This window comes from Anas acuta, chromosome 2, assembly GCF_963932015.1.
Source record: "Anas acuta chromosome 2, bAnaAcu1.1, whole genome shotgun sequence".
In the NCBI taxonomy this organism is placed as follows: Eukaryota; Metazoa; Chordata; class Aves; order Anseriformes; family Anatidae; genus Anas; species Anas acuta.
The window spans coordinates 78193551-78208617 of record NC_088980.1 but is presented as its reverse complement, the minus strand read 5'-3'; positions in this window follow the sequence as shown (position 1 = coordinate 78208617).

Sequence of the window (15067 nt, the reverse complement as noted above, 5' to 3'; positions counted from 1 at the left end):
AGTTCTTGACTCAGAGGGTGGTGAGGCCCTGGCACAGGCTGCCCAGAGAAGCTGTGGAGGCCCCATCCCTGGAGGTGCTCAAGGCCAGGCTGGATGGGGCTTTGGCCAACCTGGGCTGGTGGGAAGTGTCCCTGCCCATGGCAGGAGGGGTAGAACCAGATGGTCTTTAAGGTCCCTTCCAACTTGAGTCATGCTGTGATTTTATGATTATATGATTCTATCATCTGTCTTGAAAGCTGAGATGTAATTAACAGAATTATCTCTGCAAGCCTCTGCTGTTGAGGAATATCTGTAACTACCTTCTGAAGTGTGTGGCCTCACTCCTCAGTGGTGGCAAAGGCAGTAGCAGGGATGACAGGGACATCAAGCTACAAGTCAGTGTGGGGCACTGCTGTCTAAAGAGGCATCACTATGCTGATAACCCCAAAGTTAGTTTTGCAGGGCACTAACGTCCCATCCTTACAGCATGGATTACAGTTCTTATGCATTACAGTTTCCTTGTCTTGCTCTGCACAGAAGATCTGAAAATAAGCTGAAAGAAAACTGAAGCAGATACAGGTAACAGAGGGTCCGTACACGTGGTCAATAAAGCAGCCACATACAGCAGACCGGAGCAACAGAGATACCTGCTTCTGGGTTTGTTTGATGATTACTTTTAGCCAAAGTAGAAAGTAGCCTTGCAAATTTCCTCTTAAAATAGAAACTAATTTTGTTGTAATTATGTAAGACTGGCATTTTCTGGAACACGATGCACAGTCTGAGTTAGTCATAGATTTCAGAGGATACTAGTTTGACATTAGTGAACAAAAACTGTGCCTGAAAGGAAAATTTCTTAAATAACTTAGCTAATACATAGAAAATTCATGACGATACTTAAAGTCTGCAGAACCATAGTGAAAGTATGATCCAGCTGAGATATGCTTACTGGTGATTTTTACAAAGAAAACTCCAGATATAACTGAAGAGAGAGAAATGACTATGCTAGTAACAAACTGAAATTTTACTGAAGACTTCCATGTATGCTACCAGTAGTCATATTGTAGTCCCAAGTCCCCATATACAGTGTTAAGATTTTTATCAACCATATTACAGGAGGCCTTGTCCCTTTGCAGGGAAAACATCTATGCTGGGCTTGGGTCAAAACTGTAAGTAAAAATATACACCTGTAGGAGATTAGTTTGTTGTTGTTGTTGTTGTCATTTTTCCCCTTCAAAATTAGATACCTTAGCATACTTTCTCAGAGTGTATGTGCATTCTTCGTGTTTTCTTTATTTACTTGGGACTCTTCTATTTCATTGCAAGTTTTCCAGGAGATGCATCAGCTATTAAAATGGTAAACAGTAGTGCTGAGCTTTCAATATAGCAGAAATCCTTGAATACGCAAGAGGGGATTATCCCATTTCTTTTTCATGACCGCAATTCAGTCAGGAGATGAACTTGCAAAGCCTCCAGGTTTCTTTCACCTTGTTTCCAGCCTTCCAGGCAGCTTTCAGATGATGCACCTGTTGCTCCACCTAGTGATGGCACCAGGTATGTCCACGGACTGGACGTTTAGATGTAGAGCTTAGGGATATGGTTTAGTGGGGACTGTTAGTGTTAGGTTAGAGGTTGGACTCGATGATCTTGAGGTCTCTTCCAACCTAGAAATTCTGTGTGTGATTCTGTGTGTGATTCCTCAGCCCAGGAGGCAACTGCGGCTGATGAGGCTCCAGGACTGTGAGGGACACAAGAGGATGATGGTTAGCTGTTTAGCTGCTCTGAGCAGCACAGAAGCACAAAGCAAGGACGCTTGTTTTTCCAATTATCACATCTGGGTAGCAGTGAAAGGGTCTGCACAAAGGATAGCGATGTGATGAAGCATTCTGCTAAGCTGCATGAAGTTGAAAAGCCTTTCTTTCATCCCAGTGCGGGATGCAAGTGATTTGTGAGGTTTCAAGAGACAGAGAACTGTTTCCTGTGCAGTAGGACTTGAGTAGACTTGACTTGCTGTCTGAGCTTCTTCTGGAGTTTCTGGGCATCTTTCTCCAACCCTAGAGAACATTCCTCTGACACATAACAGTTAATTCAAAGCCTATCACTGTGCAACTTTCAATAGAATCACAGCCTATTACAGCATGGTTAAACTAGCAGAGTGCTAAAGGCCTCTTCAGCTTTGGGGTGACTTCTGACTCCTCCTAGGACCTTAGCTTTCCTCAAGCAATGGGTGATTGCTAATGAAATGTGATTGGCTCATACACTGACCAGGGTTCCAGCTTTTCCATGGTATTAATTTACCTCTTTTACTTCAGATGGAAATCTGATGGTTGTGTCTAGCCCATGATGTAGCTGAATGTCTTAATATGCTGTTTTTTTTTGTTTTGTTTTGTTTTGTTTTGTTTTGTTGTTGTTGTTGTTGTTTTGTTTTTCTTATTGTTTGAAAACACCAGAAAGTTGTAAAATTCTGTTTCACTGTGGTGATTCCAGGGGCACATGTGCATCCATGAAAATAACACTTAGCCTCAAAAAATGCATATATATTTTAGAATGTGTCATATTGCACATAAGACAGTAGGATGGATGAACAGGTGACACTTTTACTCAAGATATACTACTTGATTCCTTACAACTGCCACACACCAAGAAATTTAAATTCATATAACTTGTCATGGTTCAGTAATAATACTCAGCTGCTGGTGCTGAAACCAGCTGTCCTTGGGTATTCTCTTTAAAAAATCTTCTGTACTTCTGATATTTTTAAGCATTTGTAATATTTGTGTCAGAAGGAAACAGCCAATCCTCCTAGAGCATTCTTGCTTTTGGTACCAACATAGAAAGTGCAGGAGTTACCTTCTACTTATAAACCGGAATTCTCCATTCAGTTCAGGTTTAATTTTCTGTCAAAGAGGAAGCCAAAGCTTTATCTTTTCAAGACCTTTTTACAAAGTCTGTATGTCTAAGAAATTATTAACTGTTTCTGGATGGCTCTGTGGCTTTCCATCTGTGCTATCTAACCCACCATCTGTGCATAAATGGAAATATAAATCATTGTCTAGCTCCGATCCATAAGGCTGCACCAAATACAATGTTTCAAAACAAAAAGTTCATATTCAAACCAGGCTAGTTATTCTGTCTTTCAAAGTAGTAGTGGGTAAGTGCAATTTTAAAAGGCTTTCCTTCTTACAACTTGAAGAAAAGAAAGGCTTGTATGACAAATATGCTCATCTGAAGTGACTCCTGTGTTAGTGCCTCAGAAAAGAGAACAAAGCATCCATTGCTGCAGTGCTGAAAAATGCCAACGTCGTTCCATTTCTTGACATAGAAGAAAATCCTATGCTGGTGGATTTAAGAATAAAAATGGAAATGAACTGTAATTTTAAGAAGTAATTTAAATTCTAATTGTAAGAGAACCCCCACAACATTCTCAAACTTGCACTTCATTGTAATACACTGCTGTTGTTCCAGGCTAATTAATGCAAATCAGTTACCTAACACAGTGAATGAAGAATATCATTAAGTGTTCAAAAGATCACGTATAACTGGTACAAAAGTCTCAGAGCAAATACTAGGTCTAAGATTAATGTTTCCAGGGAGACAACCATCTTGATGTGCAGACATCTTGAGAACTACTTAATATAAAAAGTTTCTGGAAATTTTCAGCTCTGTTCCTAGAACTATCTTGACAACGTCTTGCTTCCAGTCAAGTAAGTGAAAAGGATTAATGATAAAATTTGAAAAACCAAAAGCAGATGAAGATGCAGGCATCTGTTTTAACGGTAATAACCAAACTGGGGGTGGGTTATTCCATTCAGTTTGCAAAGACATCCAGTGCCCTAAAATTATAATCAATCCTTTCACTATTACTGCTTCTTCTGCAGTAAAGACTAGAGATTTCTGGAGTTGCTGTGTATGCAGCAGATCTCTCTTTATGCTCTCAAGTCTCACTGGTGGGTGGAGTAACGAATACCTATATAACTCACTCTGCTGTTACGGGTCCTTTTTAAAATCAAATCCTCAAACTCTCTTCAAATGGGAAGCTGTTTATTCCCTGCAAGCAATATGCCCGTACTTTTTACTTAACTGAGGTACTTTTTACTTAACTGAGTTAATCATAATCCTAGTGCCTAAACCAGATTTGCTATTTTAGGCTTAAGCTTGTTTCTAATAGTCTTATTTTTCCAAGCACTGAAGGATGCAACACACATTTTCACTTAAGTGTACTGCTTAATTAATACATACTTAAGGTTCCTTCAGTTATAACTTTTTTCAGTTTTTCTGATGTTCTTGACAATGTAATTTTATTTATTTATTTCATTTCTGGATACAATATGTTAAAATTTAAAGTGAAAGTCTCTAATGATGCTGGGATAAGTAAAATATTATATATTTTCTGCTTTATGAATATGTTCACAGTAAAGTTGTTCAGAGGAATTTTTTGCCTGTGTTTCATGTGTCAGTCTGTGGCAAAGGAAGCTGCAGAAATTAAGCAAAAACATTAATTGTTGGCCATCTAGAGGGACTTGCAGAGAAAGGGGGAGTAGGATTTTTTTTTAATATAATCTGAAATATAGGTATAATCTTACACAAGTATCAAAAGAGTGAAATCAGGATGAAACTGTTGCATTGTGCTAGGCAAAAACACCCAAGAAAATAGAGTTGTTGTTTTTTGACAGGATAATGTTTTGGTAGGAATGCTTTTGGGTAAAAACTTTCTCTTGACAAGTAAATTATATGTTGTAAAACCTGTTTGCTATGTAGTTGTCTCATGGCAAACAGGCTGCACCAGGCTCAACAAAAGGTTCTTTAAAAGTCATCAAAACGTTATAATAAAAATTGAGTCCCTCAGACTCAAATTCAATTATACCCACCATAATGTGAAATCAGTATCTGATGAATTACATAGTTTTTCATCAGTGCTATGGACAGACAGGCTCTCAGGAAGGATTTTACTTGTGTTGCAGTCTTCCACTAAGGCCCTGCGACCTGGATATTGTTTAATTTTAAAAGCAACAACCAACCCCATGCAAGGGTAGTTGGTTGAAGTTCACTACAATACAAATAACCGCATGGGAAATGAAGGAAACATTAAGTTATGTCTTATCTGTGGGAAACTGGTATAAACTGATCACGTGTAACCCACAAACACAAAGAACTAGGAACCTGTACTGAAGCTTGAGCTAGAATTGAATTTGGCATAAAGCATCCATCACAGGAGTGTATGCTGGTTTATAAACTCAGCCTTTCCTGATTTATTACATTAAGCCTTTTCAGCCAGAAAAACAGGCAGCAAGGTCTACCCAAGTCAGCAGCATCTGCTTCTCACCAATTCTCTTCTCGTTCTGGATGACTGCTTTCCTGGGTGGGCCTGCTTCCAGACTGGGTAAGAGCTCTGAGTTTCCCTTCCCTCTGTCCTGCTTTTTTATTTGTTTGTTTGTTTGTTTTTGTTTGTTTGGTTGGTTGGTTTGTTTTGTTTTGCTTTGTTCTGTTTTGTGTTTTTTTTTTTGTTGTTGTTGTTTTTTTTTTTTTTTTTTTTTAAATAATCTTTTATCTCTAGACCACTGGCCCGTCTATCAATTTATCACAGCATCTCCAAAATGATTTTTTTTGTACACCATTTCCTAATATAAATTTCAGGGTAATCAGTGATTTTGCAGTCATGCTTTATTACAAAAGCACAATTTTCATGGGTGAAAGAATTATCTTATCCAACTGACAGGTGCTTCTGAGAAAGGAAATTACTACAGTGCTGATTGCAGAGAGAAATAAATATACTGCATTTGAGCAGGAAGCTCTTCCCACAGCAAGGAAAGTATTTGATCCCTGACAAAGCAAATCTAGCTGTAAAATTGTTTACAACATTAGCAATTAACTTACATCTTTCAAGTGGCTGTGCAGAAGGAAGGATGAAAATGGCAGAAATTTCATCTTCGTAAGAGTCTTTTGTTACAGACCGTATTCTCTTAGTATCCAATCTCAGACAAGAAAGGCATGTGGATTTTGCCGTGTTAGCCTTCCATAATGCTTTTGACATGAAGGAAGCAGAAGAGAAGCTTACAGACCACACAATGGGCTTAGAAATGTGTACTCTGGTTGCACTGCCTGGAGTCTAACACCATCACTGAAGTTATCAGCTGTTGCAAAACCTTTCTTGACCTGAGAGAAGGTCTGATCTGAGAAGGAGCCAGACTGATCCGGTGACTCTGAGTAGGCTGGAGTCCAGATAAAGACCCTTCTTTTCCAGGTAAATGTATGGCAAGGTTGAAATTAAAGGTCTTTTTCATTAAGTCAGAAAATTAATTATCTAATTGCTTCATTTTGGAAGTTTTTTTACTCATGCGGTTATTTTAAGTGTCTCAAGTTGCAACATTTTTATAAATTTTGAAACAGCATTACTCAAAGACCCTTGTTTTGTCCATTTTCTTCAGCACCATATTCTTGAGTTTGTTCCAGAGGCTAGCTTTAGATTTGCTCCACTTCTAAGCATTTTTGTAAATGTGTGTGCTTGGCTATGAAAGAAAACATAGATGGTCCCGGGATCTATTGACCCTTTCTTTTCTGCTGGAGAAGCCTCATCTGCTTTGGCAAGTTTCTGTATCCTGCTGTGATGAAAAAAACAGCGTGACAGTGATGCAAATGATCTGTGGTTTCAGTTTGGCATCCAAGATGCTGTGAACTCTGAGTGAAGTGGGAAACCTATGAAGTTGTCTTTGTGCTGTTGCCTTCTGTCTCCCTGAGGATCTAGGACAGGATTAAAGGCGGAGGAAAGGCCCTTTAAACTGGCTTCAAATCCATCTGCTCCTAATGCCCATAAATTACCTGGGAATGTGTTTTTTCCTTCAGTGCTTCTATAAAGGGAAGATAATGATGCAGAACAGGGGATTTTGCTCTGTAATAAGGCCTGTGTACGCCTCTATTCAAAAGAACATCACCCTTACCCACCTGGTTACCAGCCCTCTATCTAATGGCGTGTGTAACACTACCATTCCAGACAGAGCCAGCTGCAGGAGAAAGTGAAAGAAAAAAGACAAAACTTGGATAAGATGATATGTGGATATGATCAAATCAATGACTTATTCTGCATAGAGAAGAGAGAAATAGCACTTTCAGGAAGCCGCAGTAAAGTTCCTGTGCTTTATAAGAAAATTTTAAGTGAAATAAAAAGTAACCTTGGAAAATGTCTCTGTCAGAAAACTGACTTTTATGACTTAGCACACATTAAGTTGTTCCATGTGCTGAAGATTTGGAAACTTTACACACATGTTGAAGAGTTGACTTTCATTAGCAAAAGCAGTGCTGGCTTCAGCTTGTCTTTGAAGAAATACAGAGCAAGGGGAGAAACAAACTAAAAAATGAGAGTAAAGATTCAAGATTCTGCTCATCTTCTCTGAAGCTATGCAGGGTTTTAGGACATTACTGTCAGTGTTTGAACCTTGAAACACATGGAAATGACTTTTAAAAACAACATCAATACATGAAACATCAGTGGGAATTCTGCTGAATGCTATCAAAATAGAGTAAAGTCGGTTATATGCCCAAAGTGTTTACCTGGTTAGGCACAAGGTACTTCCCTGGTGTAGTGGTATAGCGTCCATAACATGTTCTGATAAGAATGTCTATGAAAATTGATATATAGAATTCAATTATACATTTTTTTTATTAGTATTTTTTATTTAGCTGCATTTAACCACCTATGCCTGTATTTTTATCACTTCTCTTTTCTCTGTTTGTTTCCCTGTAGCTGGTATACTCTCAAGCCACCAAGCCCAATTAAAATTGAGGCTGTCTCCATGTTTACATCAAAGTTTAACCCAAACAACACTACCTAGCACAGGAAAACCTCAAAAACAAGCAAACAAACAAACCCTTTTCCATTACCTTTTTTTAAGATAAATTTTGCATATGCAGGAAAAAATAGATATCATTATTTCCCTATGGTTCTTCAGGTACTCTTACAAGTACTTCCTCAGAGCAGAATTCAACAGTAATGTCATGTTTAGCTGTGGCATCATGCCTTTTTGTTCACGACTTTTCTCAAGATGCACACATTTAAATTTGCTATTATGTGCTACTAGCAAGTTGTGGACTGTCATTCAAATTCAGCTATTTCACACAGAATACTTTACAATTTCATTACAATATTTGATGTTTACAGAAATGATTAAAGAAAGGAAGCCTAAAAAATCCTTGCTTCAGCACACTCTCAGATCCCAGCAGGTTAGGGACCTTGAGAAAGATTTTACTGCTATGTGTTTTAGCAGCTGTGATTGATAGACTAAAAAGATTATTAGAGAGAAAGCACGGAGGACAAATTCATCTGAACTTATGGTATTTACACATTCCCTACCCATGTGCTGCACAACTTATGTATTCTAAGGAAAATAAAAAAATAAATAAAATCCCTTTTTCTGTTTTTCAGGTCTGCTATCTCAAAATTTCATCAGATGCTCTCTAGTTCTTATATTGTAGAGAAACAAAAAATTATCTTCCCTTTCCACTTTCTCCATGTCAACTGTCATTCCTTTAATTCTAGTTCTTTACCAGAGTGAAGATTCTGCTTCACCTCTTCTTGTACGAAAAGACCCATACCTGATAACCCTCTTCCTTTCTATGGCACTACAACATTCTTCTGGTACTGCCACATTGATAGCAAGACTACAACTATCACCAGTGATTAAGATGTAAGTGCATGTTGCTTTCTTCTGTCTTTGAGAAGACAGTTTCTGTATTTGATCATTGCTGAACTTTGATCTTATCTTTTAATCCTGTAATAATTCCAAATTATTCAGTTTCTCTATGTCCAACCCTGGTGGGAATAATAATTGATTTAGGAACCAACACTGCATGTGTCTAATTAAGATGGTTGCTTGAGAAGAGATGACTTCTATATTGGTGCAATCATATGCTTGAGAATAGTCTTTGGAATCCTTCACTGATTAAAAACACAACTCTCAAGGGGAAACTGAATCCAACAAAGTCCATCTGGGCTTATTCAGAGGTTGCTCCCATCAAGATCTGTCTTTCTAGAACCTTTGCAGAGGACTATTCCTTTCTCTTTCCTCTTCCAACACAGACTGGAAATAGCAGCTAGTCCAAGATGGTATAACAAAGTTCTCTACACACTTCTTTTCATGCTGTCTTCTTTCTTCACCTGATGGTTGGAAAGCCAATTTGTCTACTTATCCCAGATGCATATATATGTGTTTAAGAAGTAATACATCACTGCTTATCTTGAAGTTAAAATTCCTGTTCTTACTGGAATACCGTATCTATCAGAACCTCAGTTACCTCTCACCCAAAGACCACCATGGCAAGCAGTGTTTCACCCCACAGACCTGGATGCCTTAGTTGCTGGTGAACAAAAATCTATAGGCAGCACCCAAAGTAGTACTGCTGTTCAGACCCAACCTTCACGAAGATACAATCAACTCTACATCAGCCATCTAATGAGTTGAAAGCATATTTTAAACTTTGTCTTCTTTTCCGTCACCTTTTATTTTTAGCATTTTCATCTCATTCATGTCAGAGGCAGTAGCATGTGATACTTCCCAGTTGTCTTTTACCATTCAGCAAGTTTTTTTCTGAGCTTTGGATAGTGTATCCAACAACTGCTTTCCCCACCCTTTTGCCCTTTCAGATGCATTGCCCAGCTTTGCATGCACGTGAATATGTAAAAGAAGTTTATTGCCTACCTTCCTTTCTAACAACTAGGATGTATGACTATTCAGCTCTCCTGTCTTCACACACTGAGGCATAAAATCAATTTTTATAAGCCTCTGCTACCTATGGGAAGAAAACAATCTTTATTAAAACATAGCTACTCTCCCTGCCAGTAACTCACACAAGGGAACAAAACATGATGCACTAGAGTAGTACTGAGAAATGCTAGTTTTATATAGTTACTTGCCAGAACAGGCAATTGGTGAAGACAGATTTGGGAACAATAATGAAAATGAAGTGCAATTTTAAGGCACAGTAGAAGTTTTAAGTTCTAATGAAACCCCATAGCTCTATCCCTCAACACTCATTGCAATAAGATATGCTGTTAAGCTGTTCTAATTAATGAAAATTAAACAGAACTAAGAGTGTTGTTAAGTATTCAAAAGACCACATAAAAAATGACTCTGTGAAAGTCAACACAAAAATACTGTGCCTCCCAAAGATGCACCTCCCTTAGCGCACAGATGGCTCAGTGCATATCTGCAACATCACAGTGCAAAAGCCTTTGTCTAATCGTGGCACTTGTTTTCCCAGCTCTCAGATTACGTTAGCCTTTTTGCTGCAGGATTTATTCTTCCTCATCCTTCAGAGCATGAAGAATCAGATGATAAGACATATATATGGCCAATTAAACGGGAAGTGTGCAGAGGTAGAGATCTAAAGCAGAGGCCGCTGCAAAAAATACCTACTAATGGTGATGCTGGCTCAGGGCATGAGATGGCCTCATCTGGCCGTCGGGGTGCAGCAAGGGCAGTGGCTCCATCTGGGCAGGGAGCAGGGTGCTGGAGGGGCTCCAGCATGGGCTGGGTTTGCTGCATCTACAGGGCATGGCTGGGTGGTGACAGCAGAAGGTTGTGTTGGCAGTCCTGTGATGGCTGGGTGAAAGCACAGAAACAAGCCAGGTCTGTGGTCAAACTGGTCGATCTATAAAGAAATGAGGGCACAGTTCTGGGCTCAGGCCCTGCTGCAGCATCTCTGGGGCAGAGTGGGGGGAGCCCTGGGGCAGTGCGGCAGGAGCAGTGAGGGCTGGTGGTGTCCCTGGGACCTCAACACACAGTGGAGGAGGAGGAAGGTTATAGATGAATAAAACCACCTTCACCTAGTACCATAGATAGCCCTGTACCTGAGGAACCATTAAAGGGGCTACTGGGCTACTGTCATGAACAACAGCGCAGTGTAATGTCAGGTCATTCTGTGTTAAATCAGGCAGAGTATCCATTCCCTCTCCCCAAAAAGCCCTGACCCAGTGCCTCTGCCAGCTCCAAAGCTTGGTCCCATCTTTACTCCGTTTTGACAGGTCTGGTTGTTTAATTTCTGATTTTAAGTCCCTTATAAAAATAATGATTTTAATGCTGTGCCTTTGTTTAGTAATAAGCTCAACATAGTTAAGTATGTTAGGGAGGCTTCTAGTTGTCCTGACACTGTCTTACGAGAAAATAAAGCAGATAGCATGTTTATTTAATGAGTTATTGTCTTTTTCTTGTTCCGCTGAAGGATTCTTCTCAGCAAATGAAATGTATTCCTAGTCTATAGTGTGGTAATATGCAGGGTTTAACAGCACAGAAATGGACATTTATTCTTTGGTGAACTCTTTAAGGTATAAAACAGCTGAATCTGGACAATGAGACATTTCCCTAAGAAAGAGCAGTAATCTTCCTGGCTTTGTGGTTCAGACCCTTGTTTTCTCTGAGTGCTGATCTGTGGTGATGGTAACTGCATCAAGCCAGAAGTTGTCTTGACTGATGCTTTATTTTGAAAGAACAGTTTGGGGAAGGGGAAAGGAGGGAAGACAGAAGCTGGGTTTTATATTTGTTCTGAAACATAGACAAAATATTGTAGAAATACTGCAATGAAAAAATTGCATGTTTTTGTGCCAGACAGAGGTCCTTCTTCATTCAGAAAAGCACAGAAGAGGGAGACTGATTTGACAGCAAATTTTTCAAGGCATGTGATTTTTCTGTAAGGATAGTTCCTTGGGACAAGTAAATTACACACTGTAAAAAGTAATGGGCCTACACTCTTGTCAAATCTCACAACATAATTAGGGCTAATTTATTTAAAACTGTCTCCACACCTTTTAAGGGAAGTGCCTCAAACAGCTCAGGTAAACAGGAATTCCCTTGATCTGTATGCAGTTTTACCTCCTCAGTCTGTTTGGAGGGGCTAGGCAGTCTTCTAGCTTTCCTATCAGGAGGTAGGATCTTGAGGAAGGGATTACTTCTGCAAGAATTGCCCTGAGGGACAGCAGTCAAGCAACAGGGCTGCTCATCGGAGCCAATAAACTAATCTGAATCACTGCTATCCAGTCCATACATATATATGTATATAGATCTAAATCTAGATCAGGTGGTAGGATTAATCCCCCACACTCATAAGCAGGAGCTCATGAAGAGGTATCTTCCTCATGTAGTCAGAAACACAGGCAGAACAACTGGCTCAGCAGCACCAGCCTTTCCCCTCTGCTCCTTCCCTCCAGCTATCTTGTGAGGGTTGTCTGCCTTGCTGCACTACTTTAGGTGGCCAGGAACCTTCCCATTTCCACTTACTCATTGCTTTGGCAGCAACCTTTTCTGTCCTGTCAGTGGCCATCACAGACTTCCCAGTGGTTTATTAAAATTATGACACAGAATCCAAAGTATAACACACAAGTTAGAGAAACAGAAAAGAGAGATGGTTGTTGGAAATGCATGAGGAAAGAAAGATCTTAAACCATCATAGCCTAGCAAGTAAACAATTTGCCTTGTTTTCTGCAGATTTTCAGAGAATTTCCTGAAGTGTTATCATAGTGGACTTCATTTTTAAGAGTAACTTCACTTGGGAACTTAGTGCTCAGAACTGCTTATATATGAAAAACTGGTTGTTCTCAGAAATCAGATCTCTAACAATTTTAACTGAAATTCTGCAATTGGCCTTCCACTGTTGTAGTGCTGAAGTATCATTTACCTATGCAAGTTCACATTCATAAAACTCTGTCCTGGTTTCAACTGAGAGTTAATTTTCTTCATAGTGTTTGATATGTTGCTCTGTTTTGGATTTAGGAGAAAAATAACGCTGATAACACAGGGATGTTTTAGTTGCTGCAGAGCAGTGCTTGCCCAGAGCCGAGGACTTTTCTGCTTCTCTTATTGCCCTGACAGCAAGGAGGCTCAGGGTGCACCAGGAGCTGGGAGGGGACAGAGCCAGGACAGCCGGCCCAGGCTGGCCAGACGGATGTCCCATACCTTGCGGTGTCATGATGAAGAATAAAAATGGGAGGGTTGGCCGGGGGAGCAGCCGCTGCTCAGGGACTGGCTAGGCATCAGTCAGCAGGCGGTGAGCAATTGTGCTGTGCATCACTTGCTTATTTTTATTACTATTATTATTGTTTTCCCTTCCTTCTTATCCTAATAAACTGTCTTTATCTCAACCCACAAGTTTACCTTTTTTTCCTGATTCTATGCCCCATTCCACTGGGAGGGAGGGAGCAGAGTGCTGTGTGGTTCTTGGCTGCCTGCCAGGTTAAACCACAGCAAACTCAAGAAAAGTTTTCTTTAAAATTCAGTTGTGTTTGGCCCCTAGCTCAGGCTGTAATTTTTCATTTGTATTTTCTTAACTTGGGCAAATTTCACCTCTTGTTTATCTGCATGACAGATCTTAGGGGCAAACATTGATGCAGAGTTCTTTGTGACTGGAAATTTTCTACTGCATTAAAGAGGCTGGTTATTCTGTTCTCCTTTTATTATTTCCAAAGGATAAATAGAGTTTAATCACAACGTGAACCTGGAAACGCATTTGCAGCCTTTCAGATAATTAGGACAGTGGAGACAGTAACACGCACTTCTCTCTCCACCTAGTGGGAAATACGCAAGATGCTTTTAACTGTGTTAGTGAAGCCTCAGGCTCCATCGGCACAGGTATTTGTGGCAGGAAGACAGGCATTTAAAAGAAGTCTCTTCTTTAGCTGCATGGAGATACGCTGTTCACTACAGGTTAGTTTCTTTTTGAGGCTAAACATAACCCATTCAGGTCTGCTGTCACAGAAATGCTGTACCAAATTCTTCTCTTACTTCTCCGAAGTATCTTCAGGTTAACATTGGAATTGATGCCCCTGCCCACAGGCTGGTGTGGATGCATCCCATCAAGAATGTATGGAGCTACATTTTACCATAGGTAACGACATAAGCTAAATTGGTGCTAAACTGGGATTCCTACCAAAAAAAAGGTTTACATGGCACACTTGCATCACAGAAAGGGCATCTATAGGCATGGGTCAGTGTGACCGAATCACGGATTTAAGCAAGGAGAAAACTAGGAGGCCCAAAGTTAAATATTGAGCAGGAAAAAAGCTTTCACATTTTGTTTACATTTCTTTTTCAGAAGAGGAGCACACTGTGGGAATAGAGGCATTTCTTACCAGTACCACTTTCAGGAACTACTGGTTACTTACATGAGAAACCACTGTGGGAAGCAACCTGTGTTGTGGAGTTTATCAGACTACATAATAAAAATGCTGCACTCTGCCTTAACAACTAAAATAATAATAATAAAAAATAAATAAAAATAATTAAATAATAAATAATAAATAATAAAAAAATAATAATAATTCTTGCAATTAAGTGTAACTAGCTTACTCTTTCGCTATAATCAGTGTAGCAACAGCTCATTAATTCTTGCATTAAAAAAAAAATTAAGCTGAAACAATACAAATTCGAATGACTGTTTCTTACTGTGAAGAGATCCTCCACACGACTTCAAATAACACCTATTTGAATTCTAAGTTAGTGTAACATTTAAAAAGTAGACATGATCCACCCATTCTATTCTGTATCAAAAAGCATTCTACTGCAAATATTCATTTTTGTAAAGAAATATTTGAAAATGGAAATCAAGTCAATATTGACTGTATGTCTTCTTGAAACCATGCTAATCATTCCCCCACTTCATTACGGAAGCTTATTTCTGGGACTACGTTGACATTTCTAAGCACAATGAGAAGTAAAAAAGTGACCAAATAAAATTATACACTGCAAACATTGCACAGGATGCTGATCTTTTCATTTGACTTAATGCAGTATAACCTCCATAATTTGTCTTAACCTGCTGTAAAATTCTCACTGTTGCACCCAGACTACGTATTGTGAAGTCAACCTTTGTGAACAGGCAAATGGAAAGACTACATAACTTTCTTTTCTGGAAATTAAAGAAAAACTGATTTGCTTTTTCATTAGTATTTTTCTGCATGGAGTAAAGGTAGCTGGCTGTTGACACATATGATTCCATTGGCACTACTTCTAGGCAGTATCAGTGCACAAAACCTCCAACAGACATCTAATCAGGCTTGGCAATACTTATGTTCTTAATTTCGTTCATTTTAATCGTTTGAGGGAAAAGGCTT